This window comes from Athene cunicularia, unplaced genomic scaffold (assembly GCF_003259725.1).
Source record: "Athene cunicularia isolate RWA unplaced genomic scaffold, athCun1 BOjh376285_part1, whole genome shotgun sequence".
Taxonomy (NCBI): domain Eukaryota; kingdom Metazoa; phylum Chordata; class Aves; order Strigiformes; family Strigidae; genus Athene; species Athene cunicularia.
In genome coordinates this window covers 47,907-53,405 of record NW_020799152.1, presented here as the reverse complement: position 1 = coordinate 53,405, position 5,499 = coordinate 47,907, and positions in this window count along the sequence as shown.

Here is a 5,499-nt window from a genome sequence, read left to right as displayed (position 1 = left end):
AGGGTGGGGGAGCTGGAGAGCTCCCTTGAGCTGAAATCAGACTGTGGTGCAGTGGACCCATTTGGAAAAGTTGGGAGGGAGAGACAGGGTCCTATCAGAGGGAACAGGGCTTATCTCCAGAGAGCAACTGGGGCAGGGGTTTCTGGACATGTTGGACAGAGCCAAGGCCACATCAGACTGCCTGAGTCTGAGCTGTGGGTGGTTGGTGACTGGGCATCCTTGCCCTGACTGGCAGCATCCCTCTGGTCCCAAGCTGATACTACATTTCCGGTGGTTGTGTTCCCCTCTGTGCATGGGGTGAGGCGGCCCTGCTTTGGTCGCACTCAGAGTGTCTGGTGACAGTTTGAAATTCAGCCTTCTTGAGAGCAGAGTGGGATATGCATCTGTTTCCTCCAAGTGGGAAACTGGAGGACAAGAGGCAGTCCTACTTTTCTCCTCTACTACAGCAAATCTTCCAGCATCAAATTTGGGCCTATTGTTGGGGACAGGTAGAATGAGGCACAAATAACAGGCCTGGAAGATGAGGATGAAGGGTATGACTTTGTCAAGAACTCAGAACTGCAATGACTGGGTGCAGCCTTCTGCTCCCAGGAGGGCATGGAGCTGTGAAGCATGGCCTTGCTTCCTGGCCAGGTCCTGTATATTTCCTCTTTTATTTCCCTGGGTTTTGTGCTTTTCTTTCCTGCTGCCCACCCCAACAGTCAGGTCTCTTCTAGCCCTGTGCGACCTTACAAGGAGGTTGGACTCAGACTTTGCCTTTAAGACTGTACTAAAGGTACAGATGTTTTTTTGTACCTCTAGTTTTGCAGCTATTATTACTTTTACAGTAGAGGTTTCTGCAGCTGTTGGGACTCCCTGGTACTCCATCCTGTCTACCCACCTCTCTGCTGAAGATCCCACTCTGCTTTTGCCTTCCTGATACATATGCAATGCACCACACGGCCTGTGCCATTTAATTTATTTTAATACTTTGGTGCAGCTTCCCCAATAAATGGGTGGAAATGCAACATCGGGGCTCTGACTGATTTCTCCTGGCACCACCTGCATGAATGGGCTGGGGGAAATGCTCTTGCTTGGCTGGAAGGTCCTGCTCCGGCTGGGAGGATGCTGGGTGCTGGAGTGACACAGGAGTTGCGAGCCTTTAGCGTCTGTGGGCAGTGCTGTTGTGGTGGGAGGTGTGGTGCTTCTGGGGTTCCCTGGGTGCTGTGGGGTATTGCACACTGACACCCTGTGTGAGCAGGGTGATGCAAGGGGCTCTTCCCAGTGGATGGGGGACCCAGGGGTAGGGCAGGGGCTGGAAACTGGGTATCACCTTACTGGGGGCTGGAGACTGGTGGCCTGTAATGTGAGCATCAAAGCAGCTGTTTCCCAGCAGGGCAAGTACTGCTAGGGGGCATAGCCCAACCTGAAGATGCTGTTCTCCACATGGATCAGTCCTGAATGGAGCTCAGAATACCACACTTCTGAAGATTCCGGCCCCAGGGGCTGACCTCAAATGACAAGCCACAGCCCACTCCCAAATTCTGTGCCCCCACTGCAAACAACAGAGATTGTACCCTAATCATGTCTCACTGACCTTCCCAATCCCCGCTCACATGCTCCCCTGAACACCACCCAGTGACACCAGTCTTGACTTCATAGCAGCCAGTTGTAGAGTCTGGCAGTGCCCAAGCCGGTGGCTGATGGGGAGTCTCCTGCATAATTTGGGGTAGGATGCTTCTGGAGTGGGGCCTGGTGCCCCCCGCTCATCCCTCTGAGATCCCACGTGGCTGGCTTGGTTCCTTGTTGTGCAAGTGCCTGCTCAAAGCTCAGTTTGGGTCTGTTTTATTTGGGTGCAAACCCACTTGCTTTCCCAGCTTGGCCCTGTGCTGCACTCTATAAGCAGACAAAGGGCAGCTTTCATCAGCCAGCTGCAGCAGGCATCCCCCAAGTCTGCTGGGCATCAGGGCCATCACCCACACTCCCCAAATCTCCATCTGTGGGAAAAAGCAACTGCATCTGCAGGCTGCCTCAGCCTTCTGGGCACTCCCACAGCCCCAGCACGTGCGTTGCTGAAGCAACAGGGCACCTTGTCAGTGTCCGTGCCCCCAGGAGTGTGTGCTGCCATACACATGCCAAGAGTTGCAGGTGTGGATTTCAGGTAAGCGCGTGGGGATGTGCGCAGTGTCTTTATAGTCTCCCTGCTCCCTCCCTGTATTGGCACTCTTGCTCTAGCCAGTGTAACTGGGGTGGGGGCGGCCCGGGAGGCATCCCACAAAAATGCCAGGTATGTTTTCCTTTGCCAGCAACACAGTGTCTTCCCTGTCACAGTGAACGTGTGTTTCCATGTTGGGGGGAGGTTGTCCACACGCGTGTGAGTGATGTGCTGACTCACTGACACACTGACACGCTGACCCACCAGCCCAGAACTGAGATGCTGAGCTGGCAGTGGTGGTACCATTAAGTCTTTAATCTGGGTGATCATCTGGCCCTGCTCTGAGCCGCTTTAACTTTCCTAAACAGGAGGCCAAGATTAACCATGGGGTGGGGGATGTGGCAGGGTTGGGGTCTGGCAGTTGGGAGCCACTGTGAGGGGAGCTACCCAAGTTCTTTTTCCACCCAGGGGGCTCAAAGCTGGTGGCAAAACAGACTTGGGCCTGTCTGGCCATGCAGATAGCCCCTTGGGAAGAGGTGGATGGTCCTGGGGCAAGTCCCCAGACCCCAGGAGGGAGGTCCGGCTGGGCCATGGTGGTGTGGGTGGCCAGGCTGGCCCGAACAGTGCCCACTGCCTGGGCGGGCCTTTCTTGGCAGCTTATCCAGGGTCACGCTCAGCTCAGGAGTAAATCTGCTGAGCTGCTTATGCCTATTACAAAACAGGCATGCAGGCAACCCCTCTCACCTGCATCCACCACCTTGGCCCTGCCTTGGGGCTGATGCTGTGGGACTCAATCTACTGCAGCAGTCTGGGGGCACCCTGAGACAGAGCTATCTGTTCTCCCCTCATGCCAGAGGAAGGGGGGACCTGTGCAGGTATTGACACCTCCCCTGCATGCTGGGGCCTCCCTGGGGGACAGAGACACCCCACCTCACCTCTCGCTTTGTTGGGGTGGCAAGCAGGGAAAGGAACTGATCTCAGGCTAGGACAGTGGGGAGGGAAACTGAGGCAGGGAGCAATCTTTTGCAGACCATGGCTGGGAGCTGAGGTGTCTCCTGAAATCTCTCTCATACTGTAATCCCCACGCTGTCTCTCTGCTCCGGGGGTCCCATGCAGTCAGTGGAGAGGGCATTTCCCAGAGCTGTCACATGGGTCATGCCATAAAGCTACTCCTGTGGTGCACTGGACATCTGTGGTGCGTGATGACATGCAGGGGCACTGGGAGGACAGGCTAATGCCGAGGAAGGCAGAGTGCCCACAGCGGGGGTAATCCTGCTAAGAGGCTCTGAGGTCAGGCTGGATGTGTGGCACAGCTCCCATCACCTTTGAGGCTCGCACTAGACATGGGCAGCATCATCCCAGAGAGCACGATGGAGCCAACAGGAGCTGGGAGCAGCTGAGCACTGAGGCAGGGTGAGAATGTGCATGCCCCCATGAAAAGTGAATCTGGGGTCACCTGGGGAGCTGTGCACACACAAGGGATGGCATATGCCCCCTCCTGCTGCAGGGAACAGTCCTTTGCCAAGCCCCACTTCTGGTCCAGCCCACCCCAGTTCTGGTGGTCCTGCTGCCCTGTTGGCACTGGGCTGCAAGGCTCCACCAGGCCCAGAGCTCCAGTGTGGGCTGTCCAGGCAGGGAGTTCATAGCTTCGGATTCACTTTCCCAGCAGTCAGGGTGCAAGGACTAGGAGAGATGGGGTGGGGGCACAGGTTCAGAAAGGAGCAGGGTCCCCAGGCCTAAGCAGGTCTTCGGGAGGTCATCCTGCCTCCCCACTGTGCCCTGCTGGCATTGACAAATGCTGTCACATTCTGCCTAGGGACAGGTGGGCAAAGGCCACTTTCCCTGAAATAGCTGCTTGCACTGAGGGCTCTTCCCCTACATTTAGTCACTGTGGCACATGGGGGGGGACTGACCTTCATTGTAAAAGCAAACAAGGAAAAGCAGCACCGCCAGGTGAGAATTTAATTTTCTTCTAACCCCCTCCGCCCCCAATCCCTGGAGTTCTTGAGCCCTGTTTCCCACTTTCACTCAGACATCCACATTGTCTTCTGCCTCCCTTGGTGCAGGTACCACCATTTCTCTGCTTTCTCTTCATATGTGACAGGACCTGGCTACCTGCAGGCCCTACGAGCTGGATGAGGCTAGGCTCTTTCAGAGAAAAGAGGCTGGCTGTGCAGGCTGTTTGGGACACAGGACCCATTTGGGGAAGGGAGCAGAATGTTCTCCAGTCTGCCTCCTGAGCCACTACAGCCCCAGCTCTCTGCTGCCTTCTGTGCAGTGACACAAACACAACATGGGATTTGATTTTGTCCCCATGGGGATGTACAGCTGTGGCAGCAGCTATGGGGCACCAGCCTGTATGCAGCTGACAGTCACTGTCAGGCTCTTGAGATGGTCTCAGGTCCTGCAGTGTACGTTTACTCTCATGCCTTCCACCACCAGTAGCCCAGGAACAGTTGATACAGCAAAGAAATTTCTGAGTGGTGTGTAGGAGGTTGAACTGCAGGCAGTGGTGCCACACTGGGACATGTCTGGGAGAACTCTTGGGACAGCAGTCAGGCCATGGGGCAAGCAGCCAGGGGAGCTTTTGGGATGGGAGAAGGCTTTTTGAGCCATAGACATTGTGGCCAAAGATGCACCTGGGGGACCCATCAGAGCAGCCCCAGGAGGCTTGCTGGACATCTCAGCGACTTGCAGGATGGGGAGGCTGGAGGATTTCCAGGTGGAAATGAGGGGCCTCATCTCCTTAAGTGTCTGAATGGGATCACCTGCAAGGATGGGAGGGCTAGCTTAAGGGAAGGAAGAGGTTGGAGAGCATGCCCACTGGGGCAAGATTACTTTAGGGACACAGCTTGAATCCAGCACTTCTGATTCTTTGGGCAGATGTGCGGGGTGCAGCTGCTCTTGGGAGAAAGGCCTGGTCCCCACCTCCACCTCGCTGCCCCATTGCAGTGGAACCCTGGTAGGCAGGGTAGTGTAGGGGCATCACAGGCCTGGCAGTGTCCCAGCACTGGCCTCACAAAGTGGGTGAAGGTGGAAGTGTCCCTGGGTGGAGGAAGAGTCCCCAGCCCCGTGGCCCCCCCACTTGCTGAACACTGTACACCTCCAGGTAGGGGCCACAGCAGCCCCGGGGCCTGCACCCTCCCCAGCCCCTGGGGGGCCAGCGATGCCCCTGCTCCATCTCTCACTCGAGGGGGTGGCACTCGAAATCCTGCTCTCTCCCGATCCTTTCAAGGTCGGGTGAAGAGAGGGATGTCCCCGCTGCGCTGGGGAAGGGCCCGCCGGGCCGTGGGCGCGGTCCCAAGCGCTCGCGGGTGCCGGCGGCGAGGCGGCTCTGCCTGTCGCCGCCAGGGGGCGCCGCACGG